General features: G+C 45.3%; 1 pseudogene; it reads left to right on the top strand.

Annotated features, from left to right (window-relative positions):
• Positions 1–1470: 1470 nt before the first annotated feature.
• LOC127627590 (uncharacterized protein K02A2.6-like) lies at positions 1471–5322 on the top strand (annotated as a pseudogene).
• The last annotated feature ends 21325 nt before the right edge of the window (positions 5323–26647 follow it).

Below are 26647 nucleotides of genomic sequence, written 5' to 3'. Positions count from 1 at the left end.
ATCATCTGTTTCAGAAAACGCTGTCAGTTTGCAAAAATGTTGCCACAGTCTTGTAATTTTCATGAGATAAGGCTCTTTAGTCTTCATATTGAACAATATACAGTATCTAATATTATTTTTGCAGTGTCCTTTATTCTAAACACATACGCTGCTAATTTGAAATCTTATTGTAAAGGGATATAAACGGGCAAGGAGGAGGCGAGAACCGGCTTGGCAATATAAATAATACTTTAATGAGAAACTTAAACAAAAGACACAAACACACACATGATGGTCAGCTGACCGTAAACGATCTCTCTCACCACCTTCCCCAGTCGGCCTTTATCCCTCTCGGAGGCTTAATTAGCCTGATAAGGGACCGGGTGTGTATAATCACAACCCGGCTCGCCCTCCGCCCTGTCACATTTAGCCAATTTCAGTCATGACAAGGGGTCTAACAATATATCAGCGAGGCCAATATTCAGAATTTTTCAGTTATCGGCATCGGGTGATACATACATTACATTCTTTTTAAATATGAATGGAAATATACTTCAGATATATTTTACTCATAAGAATTTCTAGATGTGCTAATAATTGTGGCAAATGTGTTTTAAAAAAAAAAAAAAAAGAATTTGAGATCCCCCCTTTCAATTAGTTTACTTCAATTAAAGCTTATTTTTGTGAATATTTTGAATTAAAATTCAAAAGGATAAACAATTACAAAAAAATTCACAGCCTTCTTTGCTCATATTTACCACGGGTGCCAATATTTTTGGCCACAACTGATTTGTATCATCTACAAATATGCGGATATCATTTAAACAGATGTAATTCATGAACCTCACAAAACTTGCACAAATCCAGAGTTTTTCTTCCTGTGGAGTGCTCATATATCTTCCTCTGAAGCACGGATTATAAAAGCCTGGACCAAAACTCAGTTGCTCTTATTTATGGATGTTACATGATGGTCAGTCCATGACAGTCCATGCTGGCCATCCAGACTAAAAACTGACAGTAGATTGCTGCTCTCGCTGGATCTACACTACCGTGTGAAAGCAACTTCAAAGTATAAACACTTCATGTGCTCTTTAAGTAAATGTCATATTCACTGTGCAGTGGATGTAGAATTGGGTTGACTCAGTGTAGTATCCTGAGATTTAGGTTATAGTTAACAGCAGTTCCTCTCCACACCACAAGAGGTGCAGTGGACCTTCCGGATCATGTGGGGTCCTAGGGGGGAGTAAGACGTTGTTATGAGAAAAGCGTTCCTGTCACATGTAGGCTCTGTAAGCTTGGAAGACAATAAAGTGCTATTCCAGTTATCGTGTGTAATTCAGTTCCTACATTTCTGAAGATACTACATATTGGCGACGAGGATATTGGAAGAATGAAATCAATGTCGGCCTGAAGACGGATGATACTGGGCGAGCTGACGGGAGAGCGAGGGGCTAGCATTGGACCGGAGGATTCACGGAGACAAATGCAAAGATGACTACGATGATAGGCACTCTGTCGGCTTTTGACGTGAAGAAGCAGACATGGGAAGAGTATTGTGAGATACTAGAACAGTTTTTTGAAGCTAACGGAATTGATGACGGAGATAAGCAGAGAGCTATCCTCATCAGTGTGGTGGGACCAGCCACATACAAGCTCATAAGGAACCTGGTGAGTCCAGATAAGCCCAGCTCGAAAACTTACGGTCAGTTGAAAACTTTAATGAAAGAGCACTTCGACCCAAAACCGAGTGAAATAGTTCAGAGATACAAATTTGACTCTGTCAAATCTGACAACCATCAGTGTGTACGTAGCTGAATTGAGACGATTAGCACATGATTGTAACTATGGTACAACACTGGAACAGATGTTGAGGGACCGACTGGTATGCGGTATTAATGATGACAGGATTCAAAGACGCTTGCTATCCGAAACAGACTTGACGTTTGAGAGCGCGTTCCAAATTGCAGTAGCTGCGGAGGCCGCTAGTAAAAATGTTCAAGATCTCCATACAGCACCGTTAGCATGCAACAGCGTAAGGGCAGAGGGTGCACTGAAAAAGGAGGGTGAATGGAAAAAAAAAGATAAAGAATGCTACCAATGTCATGGGAAGCAACACAACGCGGCCGCGTGTAAATTTAAGGAGGCAAAGTGTCACTGTTGCGTGGAAAGTAGGGCACATAGCCAAGGCTTGCCGTAATAGAAATAAAGAAAGTGCCAGCTACAATGAGAAGAAAACATACCGAGCAGAGCGGCGTCCAAGTCCACATCGATCATATAATGTAGAGTGTGAACAGCAGGATGGTAATAGATCTGAAGAGGAAGTGTTCACATTAAACTGCATGGAAACAGAGACATCAATTCAGAGGATAAAACCGTTTGAAGTGACGATGGCAGTGAATAAGAAGACGGTACATTTTGAAATTGATACAGGATGCAGCGTAAGCATAATGAATGAGCTGAAGTTCAATGAGATGTGGAACGAAGAGCAACGACCGCAAATAAGGCAAACTAAACTTGTACTTAAGTCATATACAGGGAGAAAATCAAAGTAGTGGGGGTGGCCAAAGTGAAAGTAAACTATGAGCGGCAAGTAAAGACATTGCCCCTAGTGGTGGTTAAAGGTACAGGACCTAGCTTGTTAGGAAGAGGATGGCTAGAGGCTCTAAAAGTGAAGTGGGAAGAAATAAAAAATGTGAGAACAGAGGCACAGACTCTACCACAAGTACTTATGAGAAGCGAGGATGTTTTCAAGCAGGAGTTAGGCATGTTGAAAGGTATGAAAGCAACCATTCGTGTGTCTGCTGAAGCACAGCCTAAATTCTATCGGCCCGCTCAGTTCAGTATGCCATGAGGGCAAAAGTAGAAGCGGAGATAGATCGGCTGCTTAGGGAGGACATTATAGCTCCCGTTAAATCGCCGAATGGGCGCGCCCATAGTTCCTGTTTTAAAGCCAGATGGGTCGGTCAGAATATGCGGAGATTACAAGCTAACCGTTAACAGTGCCTCCTCACTAGAGCAATACCCTATTCCCCGTGTGGAAGACCTGTTCAATACTCTGTCAGGAGGGAAACAGTTCACCAAGCTCGATTTAAGCCACGCCTATCAACAGATTGTAATGGATGATGCCTCAAAGAAGTACCTCACAACAAACACACACCGAGGATTGTTCACCTACAATAGGCTACCTTTCGGAGTTTCGTCAGCTCCCGCCATCTTCCAGCGAACGATGGAAAACCTGTTACAAGGCCTTCCAAGAGTAGCTGTGTACTTAGACGACATTATTTTTACAGGGAGAGACGAAGCTGAACACCTGAGTACACTGGAGGAGGTACTTAGTCGATTGAAAGACGCTGGCCTGCGACTTCACAGAAGCAAATGTGCGTTCCAGCAAAATGAGGTAGAATACCTAGGGCATGTGGTGAATGCTGAAGGCTTACATCCAGTGCAGAGCAAGGTGAGGGCCATAGAGGAAGCTCCACCACCAACCACAGTGACTGAGCTAAAGGCCTATTTAGGTCTCTTGAATTACTATAACAAGTTTCTCCCTAGTCTAGCTACAAGCTTAGCCCCGTTACATAAGCTGCTGAGGAAAGACGTTTTGTGGGTCTGGAACAAAGAGCAGGAAGAAGCTTTTCAGAACTCAAAACAGTTGCTGAAGTCAGCGAAAGTCCTGGGTCACTATTCAGCGGACAAATATTTACTGCTCGCCTGTGACGCCTCGCCATACGGGCTAGGCGCCGTACTGTCACATGTCATGGAAGACGGTAGTGAAAAACCTTTAGGCTTCATGTCGCACACGCTAACACCAGCAGAGAAGCGCTACTCACAGCTCGATAAGGAGGGGTTAGCTATCATTTTCGGGATCAAGAGGTTTCATAAGTACATCTACGGACGAACATTCACAATCAGCACTGACCACAAACCACTGATATCACTCTTTCATGAGAAAAAGCCAGTGCCTCAGATGGGGTCACCGAGAGTGCAGAGGTGGGCAACTCTCCTCAGAGCGTATGAGTACAAAATCATATACAAACCTGGGCAGGGACACGCAAATGCAGACGCGCTGAGCAGGTTACCATTGCCACAAACAGGGGAAGAGGACGAGTCTGACCAGGTCTTCATGTTGGAGGTCATGGAGGACCCACCAATCATGACAAAACAGGTTAGACAGTGGACTGCTAAGGATGAAACACTCTCCCAGGTGCTAGGCTGGTGTCTGAAAGGATGGCCAAGGGAGGTGGATACACTGTACAAACCCTACAGTCAGAGAAAACTGGAGCTGAGTGTGAAAGATGGGTGTGTGCTCTGGGGGGCGAGAGTGGTCGTTCCACAGAGGGGTAGGAAAGCCATATTAAAACAGCTACACCACACACACCCAGGAATATGTAGAATGAAGGGTTTAGCACGTTCATACGTTTGGTGGCCAGGAATGGACTCCAAAATTGAAAAAGAAGTGCAGTCCTGCCATACATGCCAGGAAAACAGAAATCCTCCAGCAGGAGCACCGCTACATCCATGGGAGTGGCCGGAGACACCCTGGAGCAGACTGCATGTGGATTACGCCGGCCCTTTTCTAGGGAAAATGTTCCTTGTCATTGTAGATGCACACTCCAAATGGATTGACGTGTACCCAGCAAGTACAGCAACCAGTCAAGTTACCATTGAAAAGCTCAGACAGTGCTTTAGTGTACATGGTCTGCCCCAGACCTTAGTATCGGATAATGGAACTTGCTTCACAAGCCAAGAGTTTCAAGCATTCCTAAAACAGAATGGCATACAGCACATAACATCTGCACCATTCCACCCAGCGTCGAACGGTCTAGCGGAAAGAGCTGTACAGTCGTTCAACAAGGAATAAAAGAAAATAAAGGGGACACCTTGGAAACAAGAGTCAGCTAGATTTTTGTTTAATTACAGAATCACCCGCAAACCACGACGGGATTGTCACCAGCTGAAATGTTTATGTCCAGAAGGTTGCGCTCAACACTGGATCTTCTGCTGCCGGATGTGAAGTCAAAGATACGAAAGAAACAACTCAAGCAGAAGGAACAACATGACACACACAGTAAGTGGAGGAGTTTTTCACCTGGGGAGGATGTGTACACCCGGAACTACAGTCATGGACCTCGTTGGATACCTGCGGTCGTTGAAGAGAACACCGGACCTGTATCCTATACCATACAGACAGGAGATGGAAGAGTCATCAGGCGCCATGTCGATCAAATCAGAAAACGCCATGTAATAGTGAGTGGTGATATGCCCACACATGAAAGGATGGAGGAGCCTATCAGTCTTCAGAGACAGGACTGGAGGCCTTGCCTGCAGACTCTGCCGTCACCATAGTGCAGAGAGAGAGAATGACTGCTTCTGAAACAGACCAAGCACACTCCTCCGTGGTTGAACAGACAAAAGCAGGAGTAGATTCACTTCCTGGGCTGCGCCGTTCCGAGCGCACAAGGCAGACTCCTGCTTATCTGAAAGACTTTGTGAAATAGTAGTGAGATCCCTCAAGTCAGAGCAAGAATGAGCTCTGGGACTCACTGGAAGGATGGCAGTCTACCCACCTTCCTAGTTTTTTTTTTTCTCTGTTCATGCAGTGATTTCCATTGTAAAAAAACCCCAAAAAAACAAAGAAAGAAATGTGAAATACTAGACGTGTATGTCTGTGTTAACAGTATTATTTTCAATTTCCCTTACCATACTTAATACTAAGTTTTTTTTTTTCCTCTTAAGGGGGGAGGGATGTGGTATCCTGAGATTTAGGTTATAGTTAACAGCAGTTCCTCTCTACACCACATAACAGCAGTTCCTCTCCACACCACAAGAGGTGCAGTGGACCTTCCGGATCACGTGGGGTCCTAGGGGGGAGTAAGACGTTGTTATGAGAAAAGCGTTCCTGTCACATGTAGGCTCTGTAAGCTTGGAAGACAATAAAGTGCCATTCCAGTTATCGTGTGTAATTCAGTTCCTACATTTCTGAAGATACTACACTTTAGTGTAGTCTTTAGTGAGAAAAAGGGGTGGCTAATGTGCACATGCCATCCATGGTTGCTGGACTACTGTGGGCACTATTGTTATTTCCTTTTTCCTTATATATGAAAATTTCTTATTGTGCAAACAAATTACTAAAATTGGATTACTAAACAGAAAGCAGAAGAGACTGCTATCTATTTAAAACACAATCTTATTATAAATTGTTTTATTGTTATTTTTACAAAGTTAAAGTTTTGTGTGAACATTTAAACTATTTATATAGTGCTAAATAATATATATATATATATATATATATATATATATATATATATATATATATATATATATATATATATATATATATATATATATATTTGCAATTTTATGTATACTGTATGTTATTTATTATAATAAGTTGTGATATATCTACACAATAGCAGCCTATCGGCCACCCTGCTCTCTGGAGATTGGCATTGGTATCAGCCATTAAAAAACAGAGACTTGCTAATGCTAGACAATACACAGACATAAAATATAGCATGTGGACATGCTGCTGCTGCACTAATACATTCAATTGTATAGGAATGTGATAATCATATATCAAATAACCATAGTAGCGCCATCGTATTCTTTGAAGTACTTTGAAGCACAATGTAAATACAGAATAGTACATACAAATGGTAACGGTCTCAAAGTACAATGATATTACATCTGATACCAACAGATATAAAAAATTGTATTGCCCAGATGTGCACACACACACACACACACACACACACACACACACGAAAGTTGGCCACTGATCAGAAGCTTCCAGTACATACAGAAAAACAACAGCAAGTTTTTATACAGGAATGTGCAAGTTACATTTTGTTCAAATGGGTATTGATTTATAGAGGTAGTAGTATAAATATGAAAAATAAAATTATTTTTGTATTTTTTTTATTTTGAACACATGGGTTTGTATAGATATCATGCATAAATGTTAATTTTCATATTTTTCACATGCATATTATATTCCACCATCTTCCAGCGAACGATGGAAAACCTGTTACAAGGCCTTCCAAGAGTAGCTGTGTACTTAGACGACTGTAACTATAGTGCACTATAGTGTACTATGATGTACCATGTCTTTGATAAATATTATGTGAATAAGTCTTTTAGTTGCTTTGTCTATGACATATTCTCTGTGCATCTGGTTGAAAAAAATATGAAGTAGCTTAAATGTAGCAAGCTACTTTTGGTGTGTACCTTGTAGTGTAACTTGCTACTTTCTCTGAAGTGTAGCTTTTAGCTTAGCTTAACGTCTTGGTTACTGTTGTGACCTCTGTTCCCTGATGGAGAGAACGAGATGTTGTGTCGATGTAGTGACACTAGTGGTCACGCTTTTAAGACATACTTACAATGGGAACAGGTCGCTCCAGCCGCTTCGTCCTTTTCTCTTCTTTTTCTCCCATAAAATTGTAATTAATTCAGCTGGGGCCAGATACCAGGAAGGTATTCTTTTTCCCCACGGGGAAAAGACACCGCAGAGACCATATCCTGCCCGAAGGGGAGGTTAACATGTGGAGAATACGTCAAATGGACTTACCAACCGGGAAGTACTACATATGGAAAGAAGCCCCCGTGGTAGGTCCTACCCGGAAGGGAGGAACTCTGCAAATGCAGGCTCTGCCCAAGGGAAGACATGGGCTTACCATCAGGGAAACCGTACCGTGGAAAAATACATCAAATGGGGTTACCGAGAGGGAACTATCCTAGTACAGGGGCTGACCTGACAGGAAATACTAATGCAAGTAATGGGAATTCACCTGCTGCAGGGTGCTGAGCGAGGAAGGACATCCACGGTTCACCGGTCCCAGGAACTCACATGGATGGAAAAAAGCACACGTTCTCCCCTCTTTGAAAGGTGCTGTATGCAAGAGGTACAACCGGCCAGCTGGCCGCATACTTACCTGTTCATACCTGCTAACACACGGGACGAAACTGGCTCAACCCGGATAAAATAAGTGTTGGGTGTCGCCCAGCCCGCTGCTCTACAGATGTCTGTTAGAGAGGTGCCATTCGGCAGGGCCCAGGAAGAAGGCACACTCCTAATGGAGTGTGCTCGTACTCCCAGGGGGGGACAGCGTCCTCCCGGAGCAGTGTTTGCAGGTTCACCACCTGATTCCTAAAAGGGGTAGGTGGAACCTGTGCATATTCTTTGACATATTGTCTTCCTAGAACAGTTAATAATAAGGGTGTACTGAATCTTACCGGTTTATGACATTAAAAAAGTATTAAAACCAGTTTGCAGAGCTCACTGTTAACAGGTCTGAACCTCGCATGGCATCATGTGACTCCCCTTAGTCAATTTTTACTATAAATTCTCCTCCTTGCTCAGTCAATCTCAATTTTAACTTTCATATTTTTCTGCTTGTGTTTTGGTGATTCACATTCTTCATTCATACGCCCACTACTGGGCAGGGAGAAAATGTATTTCAGTAGTTTCTCACCTACATCTATCATGTCACTTCTGAAGACATGGATTTAACCTCTGGAGTCTTATATGCAGTATAAAAGTAATCCATGTGTGCTTTTTAGAGCGTCAACATTTTGGCACCCATTTAATTGCATTGTATGGACCGACAGAGCTAAAATATTCTAAAAATCTTAATTTGTGTACTGCTGAGGATAGAAAGTAATATACAGCTGGGATAACGTGAGTAAATAAGATCATTTTCATTTCTGGCTGAACTATTCCTTTAATGCAGTGTCAGACATAATCTGCAGAACGACCACTGAAAAATACTCAACACACAACCTCAAAAATAAAACTCTGGATTATGCATAATAACATAAGAACATTATCCACAGCAGAGAATTTGACATTTGACAGTGAACAAGCGGCACTTTGATGACTGAAGCAATGGTGCATTAAAGGACTAATAGTAAAGAATTAGAGAGGCAAAGCCTCTCAGAGAGAAAACATGCATGTGTGGAACTCATCACAAATATAGCTTCCTATCTATCTATCATTAGATTAGCATAGTAGGCAAAAGTTTTTATTTTTTTAATTAAATTAAAATAAAACACATTTAATCTGGGAGGCCATTTAAAATCATTTGTCTCATGAATCCCAATTTGTAACAGAAACACTATTTTGAATATTTTTTTCCCCCAATCACTACTATAAATTCCACTTCGTATGGCACTATTAGCTACATTTAGCAGTTGATCTCTTTTTGCCATCATTTGAATTCTTTTTGTTAGCATAGGAAAAATAACTGGCCATATTGTGTCTAAAGAATAAGTAAAAAAAAAAAATTAACTACTTGTATATGGAACTGTTGTATAAAAGCAGTAAAACACTCACAATCATGCTTTGGTAGGACTAATGAACATAAGCATAGCTGTGATAACCTACGGCCCAATTATTGTTTAGGACTACAGCATGACTGTCATTGAATATTGCTGTTTTGCATTATACATTTTTGCCCTTTTAAGCACAAAAGTGAGATCTATGTTTGAGACAAAAGAAAGTGTTGCTTCCATCAGTTTAAAGCTTCAACTTTCAAAGCTTGTTTATTGTGAGCCCATCTGTTTGTCAGCGTGCCATCATCTCAGTGAAGCCCATTAAACAACACACAAGTATTTGTGTTAATTAAGTGTCAGAGTGTCTCCTCTTGTTAGCATGCTTACACCCTACTGAATCCTAATCTGTTGTGTATTGGTGCACAGGAAGGGGAAGTGATATTCATCAAGGGCCTTTTTGCATGTCACTTCCTGAGGGTAAAGCTGAGGTGTTAGAGATTCTAAGAAGAAAAAAACTTGCCAAAGAACTGTAATTGTTCCCACATCATTGAACATTCACTGCTTATGCTTGGAAGATTTGAGGAAAATTTAGAATATTTTCCAAAATAACATCAAATTCATATGCTTAGCCTTCCCCTGGTCACACGCATGATACGTGTATTTATAGATATGGAAAGGGAATTCTGATTGCTGCTCCGGGAGAATGCTGCTCGTAACTGCTTGTCTAGGATCAGTTTTCCCACGACAAAAACAAACTTTAATTACTAGTGAGAAGGGAGCTGATTCTAGGTAAGTGACTGTGGCCAGTACATCATTGTGTGTATGCACTAAGAAAATAATAGTCTTTATTTGTGAATTTATTTAACATATTTAAAATAAAAGTAGTGTAATTCTTGTATTCAATATATTTATTAAATTATGGTAGTAATTGCGTATTTGTCTCCACAACGTAACTTTTTGATGGTGCCAGTGCTTTTAATGATTATTTTATGGGTGGACATGCAGTAATCTAACCTAATTCATGTCCTCATTTGTCCAGAACTAATTTAAAGGGGTCATGTAATGGATAATCTAATTTTCCTTGATATTTAGATATAATGTATAAGAGGTAACTGAACTATAAAAACATTCTCTAAATTTCAGAACTCAAAATTTCACCCCAGTCTTAAAAAGAGCATTTATAGTTGCCACCATGCTGAATGTCTTGTTTTGAAATCTGTCTGTTCATGACGTCATGACACATTGCTCATTTACACTTCCCGCAACATGCGTCATCGCACCCTTTGCCCCGCCCACTGGTGAGCAGTTCAAGTCAAGAGAGCAGGCCTTCCATGGCCAACTATTCCTAACAACTAAGGGGACCCATCTGGACTGTTTTGAATTATTTTGTATATAAACATGAACTACACAGACTCTTTGACTGATGCCATGTATCTTGCTGCTTTTAAAAGAAGCTGTGTCAAGTTACAACTCTGAAAGGGAGAAGCAATTCTCATTCAGCTGCTTCCTGTGTTGCTTTGAGCACAAATGCGTCATCATGGACGTGTTCTTTTGCCCATCTGTGCTATTTTTAATTGTTGACAAATGTAAACATAGGACATCTTTAACAATGGAAGTCTTTGACTGTTTCGATGTGTACCTCAGTGTGCGTGTGTAATTTCACAATATTCTGGACTATGATGCGTTAATTTTTATTGGCTCATTTCAGTGTTGATTGTTTGTGAACCATCATAATACGATATTAGCTTTTCAAAGAAACTGCTATTGAAGGATGGGGCAGTTAAAAACACCTCAAAACTCAAAAGTAAACCATTTCATTCATGAATATTTCAAAAGCCATTACTGTTTGATAGTTTATGGTGATGAGTGTTAACAGTTGTGCCTGATATGATTTAAATATATTCAGATGCAATGTGTTGGATGTGTTATGCATAAACCCTGCAATTTGTTTTTAGAATGTTGAGGGGCTTGTTCTCTCTCTTCCAATTGAGTTTGCTGAAATTGAGAGGCAGCATGATGTTAGCCAATCATAACAGTTGGAGTTTACGGGAACAGGAAAGATATTACAATTGTAAAAAAATAGCACTTTGTGACCCCTTTAAACAGCTTTGCATGTGAATGATGCATACATACTCAAAATGTATTTACTACATTTATTTTGACAGACAACTGAGTGAAAAATGCAACAAAAATAAAAGAAACAGGCATAACTGGCCACAGATCTGCAAAATAAATGACTAGCCTAAATGACATTTGAGCTCACAATTTATATTTTGATATGAACTTGAAACAGTACTTACACAAACTTGGCACCTAATGCCTTGAAATAGTTTTTTCTTTTTTTTTTTTCATTTAATTCAAAGCAATTTTCTAGATATATTATACAATATAATCTTTATAAGACCTGCATAAATGGTTTTAATAAATAATTATATTTAATTATAACAGCAAAAACAAGTTAAATAATATATTTAACTATATATATAATATATTATATTATATACACACACACACACACACACACTTGCGGCCAAATGATTGGAATAATGTACAGATTTAGCTGTTTCTGAAGGAAATTGTTAATTTAATTCACCAAAGTGGCATTTAACTGATCACAATGTACAGTCAGGACATTACTGATGTAAAAACGAGCACCATAACTATTTTAAAAAGTGATTTTTGATCAAATCTAGATAGCAGACATCACTCCAACACCTTATCCTTGAGTAATCATGCAGAATTGATCATTTGGTACTAGAAAATCACTGCCATTATATCAAACACAGTTGAAAAGCTATTTGATTCATTAAATGAAGCTTAACATTGTCTTTGTGTTTGTTTTCAGGCTCTAACAAGGACAGAAAGAGATGTGGAAGGCCAGATGTACAACTAAACAAGAGGATAAGTACATCAGAGTCTCTAGTTTGAGAAATAGACGCCTCACATGTCCTCAGCTGACAGCTTCATTGAATTCTACCCGCTCAACAGCAGTTTCATGTACAACAATAAAGAGAAGACTCAGGGGCGCAGTCTTATGGGAAGAATTGCAAAGAAAAAGACACTTTTGAAAAAGGTTACAGTGGCCAAAGAAAAATAGACATTGGACAACAGATAATTGGAAAAGAGTGTTAAGGATCTTAACCCCATTGAGCTTTTGTGGGATCAGCTAGACTGACAAGACAGTCACATCTATGTCAAGTGCTACAGGAAGTGTGGGGTGAAATGTCTCCTGAGTATCTGGACAAACTGACAGCTAGAATGTCAAGGATCTGCAAAGCTGTTAATTCTGCATGTGGAGGATTTTTTGATGAGAAATCTTTGAAGTTTAAGAAGTTCTAAATATTTTTTTAGAATTGTAATGGTAATTATTCACGTTATTAATGTCCTGACTATATATTGTGATCAGTTAAATACCACAAGTACCAATTATTTTCCATAAGAGCAAAATCTGTACATTATTCAAAACTTTTGGCTGCCAGTGTATATATTACGTTTGTGTTATTATATACAGTGCTGTGAAAATATATTTGCCCCAATCCTGATTTCTTCTGTTTTTGTGTATATCCCACACTAAATTGCTCAAACCAAATCTAACATAAAAAAGGCAGTCTGAGTAAAAACAAAATAAAATTTTTATTGATGCACAAAAGTTATCCAATACAATCTGGGCCTGTTTCAAAGTTAGTTTCAAAGTTAGTTAGTAACTTAGTCACTAAATCCCCAAATCTATGAAACTGCATTTATAATGTTCAGCCGGACTAGACTCACTCAGACCTGATTAATGCAAACCCTGTTCAATCAAATCAGCACCTAAATAGAACTTTTTCAGCAGCATGAAGTTGGCTAAAAGGTCTCACCCAGTAGTACACTATGCCAAGGCTGAAAGAAATTCCAGACATGATGAGGCAAAAGGTGAAGGTCTGGGAAGGGTTACAAAGCTATTGCAAAGTCTCTGGGACTCCAAAGAACCACAGTGAGAGCCATTATCTCCAATTTTAGAAAACTTGGCACAGTAGTGAACCTTCCCAGATGTGTCCAACCTTATCAAATTCCTCCAAGAGCACAGTAACGACTCAAAAAATCGAAGGACAACATATAAGGAACTGCAGGCCTCTCTCGCGTCAATAAAGGTCACTGTTCATGACTCCACTATCAGAAAGACACTGGCAAAATATATCGTCCATGGAATAGTGGCAAGGCAAAAACCACCGATAACCCAGGAGAACATTAAGGCTCATCTGAATTTTGCCAAAACACACCTTGATTAGCCTCAAACCTTTCGGGAAAAAGTTCTGTGGACTGATGAGTCGAAAGTGGAACTGTTTGGAAGACAGGATCCCGTAACATCATGTGTAAATCAAACACAGAACTCTTCAAAAAGAACATCATACCAATGGTCAAGCATTTGAGAATTCTGCTCTCTACCAGAATATCATAAAGGAGAATGTCCGGTCATCAGTCCGTGAGTTGAAGCTCAAGTGCAACTGGATTATGCAGCAAAACAATGATCCAAAGCACAGGAGTAAGTCCACTTCTGAATGGCTCAAAAGAAGCTAAATTAAAGTTTTGGAGTGGCCTAGTAAAAGTCCTGACTTGAACCCGATTGAGATGCTGTGGCAGGACCTTAAATGGGCAGTTAATGCTTGAAAACCCTCCAGTGTGGCTGAACTAATGCAGTTCTGCAAAGAAGAGTGGGCCAAAATCCCAGCACAGCATTGTTAAAGACTTATCTCCAGTTATCGGAAGCATTTGGTTGCAGTTGTTGCTGCTAAAGGTGCAACAACCAGCTATTAGGTTTAAGGGGGCAGCTAGTTTTTCAATTGTTTCAAATTGAATTGTTTCAACCTTAGAAGTCTAGTTTTACCCATCTATGTATTCATTTAAGAGCTAGCAACTTTCTAGGTGTTGTTCATTAAAAAAAAAAAAAACATATAATTTTCACAAGTTCATTCATTAAATCATTCAACAACTTAAAGTTTAACAACTAACAATAATTTATAACTCCAGAGTATTGCTGTTAATATGATTTTTTGTTGTTGTTTATTAACTGTTTGACTGGCATTGATCGTATAGTGTGTGTGGGTTGGTTATATTGGTGTGTGTGGGTAACAATTCTGGGTTTAAACAAGCCATTGGCCAAAACTATGACTGGACATTAACATCAAACAAACCCAGACAACTTCTTGTGTTAACATGTGAGTCCATGTGTGAGAGATATTCAATTGACTGTGGAAATAACCGCAGAAACCATACACTTAGTTGTAGTTTGTGTGTGTGGTTTATGAGGCAATTTTGTTAGGTTACAAACTGGTAATTACAAGGGTATTATTCTATAAATGTGGTTTATGAGGAGATTTCTAGTGTCCCATAATTCAGATCACTTAATCACTACACAAATGTAAAAATGCAGAATGTTTTTTTTTTGTTTTTTTGTGAGGGTTAGGTTTAGGTTTAGGGGATAGAATCTATAGTTTATAGTATAAAAATAATTATGTCTATGTAGAGTCCGTCTGGATAGCCGCACCGACAGAGAGAGAGAGAGAGAGATAGAGAGTGAGTGATTAGTGCTAGGATGTATGTGTAGGGGCATCAATGTGTTGGTACATGTGGTTATCAGAATATAAGCAACTAACAATAAGACAATTAACCATTAAAACCAATAAAAGTAGTACAAGCATTAACTTCATATTTCAATGTAAATTAACAGCTTGTTCTTCAAAGTTTCTGACTGTCTAAGGTCAAGCAGACTTTTCTTGAAGAATTCAAATGTGTATCTAAGTGGTTTGGCGTAACTTAGAGTCACAGCATACATCAAGCCTTCAAGGGCAACACATGCCTTTGCAACACTTGACAATCCTGCTAGCACCTGAACAACTCCCAAAACTATTCCGGCCTCCAGAGGATTGCCATCTGCAGAGCCCCCTTTGGTGATGATCTGCAGTGTATACTGTGCAATTTCATCTTGGTTTATTTCTCCATGGGTGTCCTAAAACAAAACAAAAATAATACATTTTATTTAACTTCACAGAAAAGTCCTATGAACTATATTTGCATATAGTTTCATATGTTCAGCAATTCTTCTGGATTATATTTTAGCATTAATGCTAAACACATTAACACAAACACACGCACACTCACTCTGAACCTTTTTATACAGGAAATTCTGCTGGTCTTAGGGAATGAAATATTAAATATTTCAAGACTTTTTAATGCTGATTTAAAAAATAATTTAAGACAATTTATATTACAAAACATTTATGCAGGTTTATTGCAGGGTTTTTTAAATCAAATGTAAGACTTTTTTAAAATCTTTTTTCCAAGACCTGAACAAATCAAATTAACACTGTATCCCCATAACAAACAAACAAACCCACACAATCTGAAAGTGAATCATGTACTGTATATCACACATTCTTACTTATAGGAATTCATTAAAAATTGAAAAATGTAATTCATTATTCACTTACCCTGATGCCATCCCAGATGTGTATGACTGTCTTTCTTCAGCAGAACACAAAGAAGATTTTTAGAAGATAGAGCTCTTTCGGGTCCTTATAATGGATGTGCATGGGTGCCAACACTTTGACGGTCCAAAAGTAGCATAAAAAAATCCACACAACTTCAGTTGGCCAATTAATGTCTTCTGAAGCAAATCAATATGTTTGTGTCATCAAAATGTCATTAACTTTTGAAAAGTGCTTCCTACCAGCAGTTTATATATATATATATATATATATATTGCCAAGGAAAAACATACATAAATAACAAATACAGATGTACAAACTTAAAAGTAGTACATACAAATACAAGCGAGAAGCATCCAAATATAATGCATTACACACTAAAGTTTAACAAAATAATTGAAAGAGGCAGCACATGTTTACTATCTTAAGGGCTTTGGAGTTCTTTGAAGGTGAAATAATTTGGATGTATTGGTCGTTTTCTTTTAAAAAATTATAAATAAGGGTTTTTGATGACTGAATTTGCATATATGAATGTGAAATTTGGCAAGTATAATAAATGAATACGAAAATACGTTCTTTTTTGCTTTATTGATGCTAAACAACGAATCCTTAAACAATATTGAGAAACCCAAGAGTAAGTTCTGGTTAATTAAATTACAAAATTCTATCCATAATAACTATAGTATAAAGTATATAAGGATATATAGAGCAGTTTCATTAGGGGTGCAACAAAAAGAGCAATTTGTATCTTGTATCTAATTCTAAATACGTGAAGAAGGATGTGATAAAAATCACAGTTTCCCAATTGGGGTTTCGATTGGATCTAAAGAGTAAAAAAATTGGCAATTTAACAGATTTAACAGTCTCCCGTAGAAGCATAAGAGGTCCTTTTGGAATTGCATCCATAACAATGGAGAATTCTTTAGGAGTAACTGGGAAATTACATTCATTTAAAATGTATAGTTTAAAATAAGACCTTCTGGATTAGATAGTTGGGAGAGAGAGAGGAGAGAGAGAGAGAAAAAAAAATATGATTTACTCACATGTTCTCCAATACGCCATAGCCTGGTCCTTGGCCACTCCTCCACCCTCTAGTGAACGACAGCCATGCCTTCCCGTGTGGATCGGAGACAGTCCTCCGACCCCTAGCGGACGGAATGCCCCACCACGTTTTTGGTGAATGGAAGCGGTCTCCCCCGCACCTGGCAGTGGTCCTCCCGCTCCAGGCAGTCGTCCAGGAGCTCCTCCCTGCTCGTGGTCAGTGGTTCTCTGACCCCGCCACGTTTTAGCGGCTGGTAGGGGTCTCCGCCCCTGGCATTCTCTAAGGAATTCATCCTGGCGCTGACACTGACTTTATAAGTGTTTAATATAGAAAACGTTTGGTTACGTATGTAACCTCCGTTCCCGAGGGAGGGAACGACACGTTGTGTCGGAGAAGCGACACTAGGGGTCTCTCTTGAGCGCCGATATCCACCTCTGATCTATGAAAAAAGGCCAATGAGAGTTGGCAGCCGGTATTTGCATGTCCCGTCCCCGGACATACGGGTATTTAAGCGGCGCAAATATGGGAGTTCATTCAGGATTTTTCTGAGGAGCCGGAAATGGTCTGGCCACAACAGTGGCTCGGTTCAGCGACATGGCGGAGGAAAGACACAACGTGTCGTTCCCTCCCTCGGGGAACGGAGGTTACATACGTAACCAAACGTTCCCCTTCTGTCGCTCTCTCCACATTGTGTCGGAGAAGCGACACTAGGGGACCCATTCCAATCTTGCCATGTGCTGAACCATGTACGTGAACCGCTGATACAGAGGCGGGCAGGGATTTCATCCAGTGCCGCGCATCGTCTGTACCTGGCTGCACGTACCCTTCCCCAATGCCCCATAAGAACATTGGAATCCTTCTAGTTACCCTGGGAGGGGAACAAGACGATGTTTGCCAACATGGGAACGGGCCAGCCTGGCTGGGCCTCTTTTCTCTCTATGTTTCTCACATAGAGCAATCACGCATATAGGGAAGGGGGTCTTACCCAGACCCTGCGGAGACCACACCTGCCCTTTTTCTTGGGGAGGAAAAGTGGTAGACACGTCACACGGCCGTCTTAGGGCTAGTGTGGAAAGTATGGTGCGGTGGTAGATCCAGCCTCGAAAGGGGAGTTGCTACAGCACGGCGACCGGGGCAGCTGTAACTGCCTAAGGGAGACACGGGGGTCCACTCGTAAGGGGACAGAACCGTGGAATTACACACAGGGGGAGTCCGCGCAGGAGGCCTTACCTGCGGAGCACCTATACCAGTACAGGGTAGTCATCAGGGTACCCGCAGTGGCTTGGGTCGGCGAGTTCCTCCGCTGAACCGTGGACCCGGAGGGCTGGGGAGGAATCGACCAGGGGCCCGACTCGGAGTGAGGTGCCCTGGGAAGAAGGCGCACTACTTTACCTTGACGTCAGGAAAAGGGCGCTGGGCGCAAGCGATCCACCCGGCCGGTCGGTCTACATGTTACCGAGTTCTACGGGCTCGGACCTGAGAAAACACGAGACGCAACCGACTCAACGCGGAGGTTGTAAAATCTCGCGAAGGTGTTGGGTGTTGCCCAACCCGCGGCTCTACAGATGTCTGCTAGGGAGGTGCCCTTGGCCAGTGCCCACGAGGACCCAACACCCCTTGTTGAGTGAGCTCGGACCCGCAAGGGTAGGGGCACGGCCTGGGTGTGATAAGCCAGTGTGATGGCGTCGACAACCCAGTGGGCGAGCCTCTGTTTGGTGACGGCATTCCCTTTCTGCCGTCCCCCAAAGCAGACAAAGAGCTGCTCAGAGAGTCTGGTGCTCTGTGTGCGGTCCAGGTAAATGCGCAGGGCGCGCACTGGATATAGCAACGAAAGGGCTGGGTCTGCCTCCTCCCGGGGCAGCGCTTGCAGGTTCACTACCTGATCTCGGAAGGGTGTGGTAGGAACCTTGGGCACATAGCCCGGTCGCGGTCTTAGGATCACAGACGTATCTGCCGGACCGAACTCCAGGCAAGTGTTGCTGACAGAGAACGCTTGCAGGTCCCCGACCCTCTTGATAGAGGCGAGCGCGATCAGCAGGGCCGTCTTAAGAGAGAGGGCCCTGAGTCCAATTGATTCAAGCGGCTCGAAGGGAGGTCTCTGGAGTCCTGCCAAGACTACCGAGAGATCCCAGGAGGGAACTAGGCCTGGCCGGGAGGGATTCAACCTCCGGGCGCCTCTCAGGAACCTGAGGATCAGGTCGTGCTTACCCAAAGACTTGCCGTCTACAGGATCGTGGTGGGCGGCAATGGCGGCAACATACACCTTGAGGGTGGACGGGACAGCCTCCTGTCCAGCCTCTCCTGTAGGAACAGGAGCACTGACTTGATCGCGCATCTCTGCGGGTCTTCAGTTAGGGAAGAACACCAATCTGCGAACAAGTGCCACTTTAGGGCGTAAAGGTGCCTGGTAGAGGGGGCTCTGGCTTGGTTGATTGTATTCACAACGGTCGCCGGTAAGCCGGCTAGCTCTTCCGCATCCCGTCCAGGGACCAGACGTGGAGGTTCCAGAGGTCTGGGCGCGGGTGCCAGAGCGTGCCCTGTCCCTGAGAGAGGAGGTCCTTTCTCAGGGGAATTTGCCAGGGAGGAGCTGTCCTGAGAAGTCTATCGATAACCAAGTCCGAGTGGGCCAGTAGGGGGCCACTGACGTGACTTGCTCCTCGTCCTCCCTGACCTTGCACAGCACCGGCTCACTGGGGGAAATGCGTACTTGCGCAGCCCCGAGGGCCAGCTGTGTGCCAGCGTGTCTGTCCCGAGGGGAGCCTCTGTTAGGGCGTACCAGAGCGGGCAGTGGGAGGTTTCCTGGGAGGCAAACAGGTCTACCTGGGCCTTGCCAAACCGTTCCCAAATCAGCTGGACCGACTGGGGGTGAAGCCTCCAATCCCCGCCGGGCAGGCGTTGTCGTGGTAGTGCGTCCGCTATGACGTTGAGCTTGCCGGGGATGTGAGTGGCATGCAGCGACTTGAGTCGCTGCTGGCTCCATAGGAGGAGACGGCGGGCGAGTTGTGACATGTGGCGGGAGCGTACGCTGCCTTTGCGATTTATGTACGCCACCACCGTGGTGCTGTCCAATCTCACGAGGACATGTTTGTCCCGAACTAACGTGAGGAACTTCCTGAGAGCAAGAAGGACGGTCAGCAACTCCAGGCAATTCATGTGCCAACTCAGCGGGGCCCCTTTCCAATGGCCCGCTGCTGTGTGCCCGCTGTACACGGCACCCCACCCGGACGTCGGTTGTGGAGGCGTCGGTTGTGACCAGAACGCGTCGGGACACCTGCTGCAGGGGCTCTCCTGCCCATAAAAAGCAGAGGTCTGTCCAGGGTCGGAGTGTTTTGAGGCAGGCGGGGGTGAACCTTACCCGATGCATGCCGTGGTGCCATGCTTGTCTCGGGACTTGAGTCTGGAGCCAGTGCTGGAGTGGTCTCATATGCATCAACCCCAGCGGCGTGACCGCCACGGAGGACGCCATATGCCCCAGAAGCCTCTGGAAAAGTTTTAGAGGGACCACTGTGCCTGGCTTGAAGGAAGCGAGGCAGTCCAGCACCGACTGAGCACGCTCGCTCGTGAGACGTGCTGTCATTGAGACTGAGTCTAACTCCAACCCGAGAAAAGAGATGCTCTGAACCGGAGTGAGCTTGCTCTTTTCCCAGTTGACCTGAAGCCCCAAACGGCTGAGCACCTGGTCTCTGCGAATGCCAGCTACTCGTAGCGGAGCAAGGGCCACCTCTGCGACCTTTGTGAAGACGCGAGGGGACAGAGACAGGCCGAAGGGGAGGACTTTGTACTGAAACGCCTGGCCGTGGAACGCGTACCGTAAGAAGGGTCGGTGTCGTGGCAGAATTGAGACGTGGAAGTACGCGTCCTTCAGGTCTACCGCTGCGAATCAATCTAGATGCTGAATGTCAGCCAGAATATTTCTCTGCGTGAGCATTTTGAACAGGAGTTTTAACAAGGCCCGATTGAAAACTCGCAGGTCCAGGATTGGTCGTAAGCCGCCGCCTTTCTTGGGTACAATGAAGTAAGGGCTGTAGAAACCCTTCCTCTTTTCGGTTGGAGGGACGGGCTCTACCGCGCCCTTGGCTAAGAGGGTCGCGATTTCCGTGTGCAGGGAACTGGCATGCTCGCCGTGTACTGCGGAAAAGCGGACACCCCTGAAGGGGTATGGGAGCCGGGCAAACTGAATTGCGTAACCGAGTCGAATAGTCCGGTGCAGCCAGCGTGATGCGTTGGGAAGCGAAAGCCATGCTTCCCAGCTCTGCGCTAGGGGCACCAAAGGGACGAGTATTTTGGATGTACCCAGCGGGGCCTCGCAGCGGGGCGGAACAGGTAGTGCAGCGTCGGGCGGCTTCGTTGCGGTGTGAGGCTGAGGTGCTGAGAATAGACTCAAAGCACTTACCTTTCTCCGCGCACCCGGCAGGGGGCGGGTTCGTGACTGAGGAGGAGGTCTGATGCTGGCGTCCTCTGGACTCGTCTGAACCGGCCGGCTGGGGGACAGTCGTGGGCAGGCGGAAGGCGGGATCGCCGCGTCCAGTGTACCGGAACTGTCGTAATCTGAAAGCAGATTGCCGTCAGAAGGGCATTTGCGGGCCAGGTGACCTAGAGGCAAAGGAAATAGCTCTTTTATTGAGAATGTGGGTACCCGTCAGGGGCTGTGGCAAATGAAAAAACAAAGGATTCTCCTCCCGGCCCTCCACCGGGGGACGGAGCGGTCTTACCACCTCCGGAGCTAACGTCTTCGGCTCTGGGTCGGCTGTCTCAGGAACGCTTGGGAGCCTTCCGGGTCCTAGAGGGGGTTCGTGAGACAGGGGGCGTGCGCCGCCTGCGGGGTGCTCGACGCTGGGGCTGAGAGCTGGGCCCGGGATGAGGCAGAGCAGGAGCTGGTTTCTTCGCAGGGGGACGCCCTCGGCGGGCAGACGGGGCGGGGCCCGTAGCGGCAGGTCTGCGGCGGGGCATGATGTGACTGATGGCCTCCGTCTGCTTCTTCACCGCGGAGAACTGTTGGGCGAAGTCCTCGACGGTGTTGCCGAAAAGGCCAATCTGGGAGACAGGTGCGTCTAGGAAGCGGATCTTATCAGCCTCATGCATCTCGACCAGATTGAGCCAGATATGGCGTTCCTGGACCACTAGGGTGGCCATCGCCTGTCCGAGTGCCTGCGCTGTGGCCTTCGTCGCTCTCAGGTCGAGGTCAGTCGCTGAGCGCAGTTCCTGCAGCACATCAGGATCAGGTCCACCCCCGTGCATGCTTCTGAGTGCTTTGGCCTGGTGGACTTGCAGGAGGGCCATCGCATGCAGGGCGGAGGCAGCGCGTCCAGCCGCACTGTAGGCCTTCGCGTTGAGCGAGGATGTTGTCCTACAGGGCTTGGATGGGAGTACGGGGCGGCCACGCCAGGAGGTAGGGCTACCAGGGCATAGATGGTACGCAACTGCCCTATCAACCTGGGGAATCTCCCCGTACCCGTGGCGCTCTCCGCCGTCGAGGGTGGTGAGAGTGGAGCGGGTGGAACCTAGACGAGCGGAGAGCGGGGCTCTCCACGTAGACGTCAGCTCGTCATCACCTCCGGGAAAAACGTGACCGGGAGGATGCGAGGCCACGAACGGCGCGCTGCCCCCAGGAACCAGTCATCCAACTGTGAAGGCTGTGGGGAGGATGGAGGGTTCCAATCCAACCCCACGCTCACGGCGGCCCGGGAAAGCATGTCAGACATCTGAGCGTCGGCCTCAGCCTGGGCCTACTGGCCCGAAGGCTACAGTCCAGGGGAGTCCTCGGCATCAGACATCACACTCTCCGATGCAGCGGCGAGCTCATCTGCTTCGGGCTCGGGAGGATAGACAGCCGGGCCGTGAGGCGAGCCGCTATCGCCGCGAGTGTAGACAGGGACCAGCGAGCGTGTCGGGGAACGGGAGGTTCGCAGGGGGCTACCCGGCGAATCTGTACCCGCTGCCGCTCCCAAATCGCCCCCAGCGCCAACCGCATCGTCCTCAATCCCGTGGGAAGAAGGAGCAATGCGGGGTGCAGCTGGGGTGGCTTGCTCTCTGTTGAAAGCAAGCCGCGACCATAACGTGGTCATGGTCATGTTCTCGCAGTGAGACACAAACGCCGCCTCGGTGTGATCGCGGCCCAAACACACGAGACAGCGCCTGTGGCCGTCTGAAGCGGAGAGCACTCTACTGCATCCAGGAACAACACAGGGGCGGAAGGGCATCTTGAAAAAGACGCGTCCTGAAAAGGACGTTCAACGCCGCTGTGTTTTGCTCTTTTAGAGAAATTACTCTTTTAATAGGAATTTACTCTTTTAAATACACAATGTGTGTGTGTGTGTCTGCGCTGTCGAAGCGCTCAGGGGCAACAATGCACGCCGTGCAAAGTAGGAGAAAGCCGCTGTTGTGCGCCGTCAAATCCAACAGCATGCAGATCGTCAGAGGAAACAGGAACGTTAGTGGTGTGTAACTCGCAGCAATCTGCAGACAAACCATCGGCTCCGAAGAAATTTTCTGAATGCACTCCCGTATTTGCGCCGCTTAAATACCCGTATGTCCGGGGGCGGGACATGCAAATACTGGCTGCCAACTCTCATTGGCCTTTTTTCATAGATCAGAGGTGGATATCGGCGCTCAAGAGAAACCCCTAGTGTCGTTTCTCCGACACAACGTGAATAGAGCGACAGAAGGGGAATGCAATATTTTAAATGTACAGTAAATTATCTTGAATGATGTAAACACAGTAAAAACAAAACAAAATATATTGTGCGCATCTAATAGTGTCATTGAAGGCTGAAACACCCCAAGATGGAAATCATAGAATCACCTCTGATCAGAGTGCTGGACGGAAGTGCCAATTTAAAGTTAAACACATTTTAATTGTACATAAATGTATTGATTTGCTTCAGAAGACATTAATAGGTTATTTATTCATAGACCTTTCTGCTAAATCAGTTATTATGTACTGTATACTGATGAAAACAAATAATGTATTACATGTTTAAAATGGACTGATTAACAAGGCAGAACAAAATACCTTTCAGGCAACAGGTGTTTATCAGAACGAGGACGTTCAGTTAGCAAATTCTGCACTTCTTGTTGAAGATGCAGAATTCAATTGGCCTTTCTGTGAAAGCAACACAAAACTCACTCTAACGACAATCAGCTTTCAGTTGTTCTAAACAGGAGCAATGTTTTATCATGTCGCTCCCTTGCTGAGACGTAGTATGATGCCATTTGTATGTTGAGCTAACAGTTGTAAATTGGTTTCTGCATCTTTAAGTTCAGCAAATATCTAACAAAGCGATTTCCTTCCTCACTGCGCACATTCGCCTCACAGAATTTCCATACAATGAACTGGTGAATGCAGCACAAGAGGGAGACCGACGTGCCGATTTACAGAATGTTGTTTACAGAACGACAGAAAGACAAAATGATTGATTTAATTTTTTCATCGGTGTGGATTTTTTATTAATTCCTAACTACGTGTTAAAGTGAATACAAATGTGCGGGAATTCTTGCAATATGAACGTGGAACATGTGATGTTGATTACAATTGTGCAAAATACCAGCAATCTCAAGCCTACTGTAATTTTAGGCTTTCCAGGACAGTGTTGTGCACTCAAAAGCTGATAATTGATTCTCAGCAACAAAAGAAACAACAAAAAACATGAGTCTGAATGTCAATGGACAAATTTAAGACGTCCATAAACGTCTAGGTTACGTATGTAACCTCCGTTCCCCGATGGAGGGAACGAGACGTTGTGTCAGAGAAGCGACACTAGGGGTCTCTCTTGAGCGCCGATATTCACCTCTGGACTATGAAAAAAGGCCAATGAGAGTTGGCAACCAGTATTTGCAGCATTTGCATTTGTATTTAAGCGGCGCAAATACAGGAGTTCATTCAGGATTTTTCTGAGGAGCCGGAAATGGTCCGGCCACAACAGTGGCTCAGCTCAGCGACGTGGCAGGGGAGACACAACGTCTCGTTCCCTCCATCGGGGAACGGAGGTTACATACGTAACCTAGACGTTCCCCTTCTGTCGCTCTCTCCACGTTGTGTCAGAGAAGCGACACTAGGGGTCCACTTATAAAAGCGCCACGCGCTGAGCCGTGTACGTGAAATGCTGATACAGGAGCGAACAGGTATTCTTACGTGCAGGACGACCAACTGTATCAGGCTGCACGTACCCTTCCCCAATGCCCCATTTAAGCCATCAGGATTCCTTATCGTTACCCCGGAAGGGGGAACAAGGTGCTGGCTGCCAACCTGGGAACGGGCCAAGCCTGGCCGGGCCTCTTTCCCTCTAAGTTTCTCGCATAGAGCAACTTAGGCCGGGGCCCTTACACGCATTGAGGGAAGGGGGTCTTAGCCCTTATTCAGGGCGGAGAAGACCCTGCGGAGGCCACGCCTACCCGAGAGGGGAGGCAAGTTTAAGTGGCAAAACCATCAGAGGCCTGACTTAGGGCCTATGTGGAAAAGTCGGTGCGGTGGTGGATCCAGCCTATAGAGGGGGGAACATACAGCACGGCAACCGAGGCAGCCGTGACTGCCTAAGGGAAGCACGGCAGTCTGCTCGCCAGAGGGGACAGAACCGTGGCGTTACACACAGGGGGAGTCCGAAGGAGGCCTTAACTGTGGAGCACCTACACCAGTGCAGGGTAGCTTGCGGTACCCGCAGTGGCTTGGGTCGGCGAGTTCCTCCGCTGAACTGTGACCCACGAGGGCTAGGGAGGAATCAACCAGTGTCCCAAACCTGAGATCTCCTGGGAATGAAGGCGCACTGTTTCCCCTGGTTAGGGGGAAGGGCGCTAGGTGCAAGCGATTCACCCGGTCAGATCGTGAGCGTGCCACCGAGTTCAACGGGCTCGGTACCTGAGAGAACACGGGACGATACTGACCCAACTCGGAGATTGTAGAATCTCGCGAAAGTGTTAGGTGTTGCCCAGCCCGCTGCTCTACAAATGTCTGCTAGGGCAGTGCCCCTAGCCAGTACCCATGAGGACGCAACACTCCTGGTGGAGTGGGCTCGGACCCGCAAAGGGGGGGGGCACGGCCTGGGTGTGATAAGCCAGGGAAATGGCGTCGACATCCCAGTGGGCGAGTCTCTGCTTGGAGACAGCATTCCCTTTCTGCTGTCCCCAAAGCAGATGAAGAGCTGCTCAGAGCGTCTAGTGCTCTGTGTGCGGTCCAGGTAGATACATAAGGCACGTACTGGACACAGCAGTGAAAGGGCTGGATCTGCCTCCTCCCGGGGCAGTGCTTGCAGGTTCACTACCTGATCCCTGAAGGGTGTGGTAGGAACCTTGGGCACATAGCCAGGTCGCGGTCTTAGGATCACGAAAGTGTCTGCCGGACCGAACTCCAGGCAAGCGTCGCTAACAGAGAACGCATGCAGGTCCCCGACCCTCTTGATGGAAGCGAGCGCGATCAGCAGGGCGGTCTTGAGAGAGAGGGCCCTGAGTCCAACTGAGTCAAGCGGCTCGAAGGGGGAGTCTCTTGAGTCCCGTAAGGAGGACCGACAGATCCCAGGAGGGGAACAGGTTAGGCCGGGAGGGAGCTATCCTCCGGGCACCTTTTAGGAACCTGACGATTAAGTCCATCTTCCATCTACCGTGTCATGGTGGGCCGCGATAGCGGCGACATACACCTTGAGGGTGGAGGGGGACAGCCTCCTCTCCAGCCTCTCCTGAAGAAACACAAGCACTGACCTAACTGCGCACTTCTGCGGGTCTTCGGCTCGGGAAGAACACCAGTCCGCGAACAGATGCCACTTTAGGGCGTAAAGATGCCTGGTAGAGGGGGCTCTGGCTTGGCTGATTGTATCTACGAGGGTAGATGGTAGACCGGCTAGATCTTCTGCATCCCGTCCAGGGGCCAGACGTGGAGGTTCCAGAGGTCTGGGTGCGGGTGCCAGAG

This window comes from Xyrauchen texanus, chromosome 34 (assembly GCF_025860055.1).
Source record: "Xyrauchen texanus isolate HMW12.3.18 chromosome 34, RBS_HiC_50CHRs, whole genome shotgun sequence".
Classification (NCBI taxonomy): Eukaryota; Metazoa; Chordata; class Actinopteri; order Cypriniformes; family Catostomidae; genus Xyrauchen; species Xyrauchen texanus.
The sequence above is the reverse complement of the archived record's forward strand: the minus strand, read 5'-3'. Positions and strand labels throughout refer to the sequence as shown.